The sequence below is a fragment of the Penaeus monodon genome, chromosome 27 (genome assembly GCF_015228065.2).
Source record: "Penaeus monodon isolate SGIC_2016 chromosome 27, NSTDA_Pmon_1, whole genome shotgun sequence".
In the NCBI taxonomy this organism is placed as follows: Eukaryota; Metazoa; Arthropoda; class Malacostraca; order Decapoda; family Penaeidae; genus Penaeus; species Penaeus monodon.
Window position 1 is genome coordinate 2,856,736 of NC_051412.1, and position 315 is coordinate 2,857,050.

At 31.1% G+C, this 315-nt stretch overlaps 1 protein-coding gene across 1 annotated transcript in view; it reads right to left on the reverse strand.

Annotated features, from left to right (window-relative positions):
• The window catches only part of LOC119590333 (bile salt-activated lipase-like), a 33,006-nt gene that overhangs the window by 24,001 nt on the left and 8,690 nt on the right, over positions 1–315 (reverse strand). The gene's annotated exons all lie outside the window — the stretch shown is intronic.

Consider the following 315-nt stretch of genomic DNA (forward strand, 5'->3'; position numbering starts at 1 on the left):
CTTACCACTAACACAGACCACGGAATAAAATAATATCCTCTTCTTTAATAAAACACACCATACAAAGCACTTAACATTATATTAATCTCCCTTTTTGGGACAACGAGAAAATAAAGAAAATTTGTCAAATTAAGCGCTAAAAAAAATACACTGTGATAAACGCTTATCAAGGAATAGAAAAAAATAACGATTTCACGCGACCACGAGAGACCAACGGAGAAAATGAGAGATAATGGAAAGGCAGAAAAAAATATTTAAATGGATACTTAAAAAAGGGGTTGGATAATTATATAAATAAGGCATAGAGATATTGCA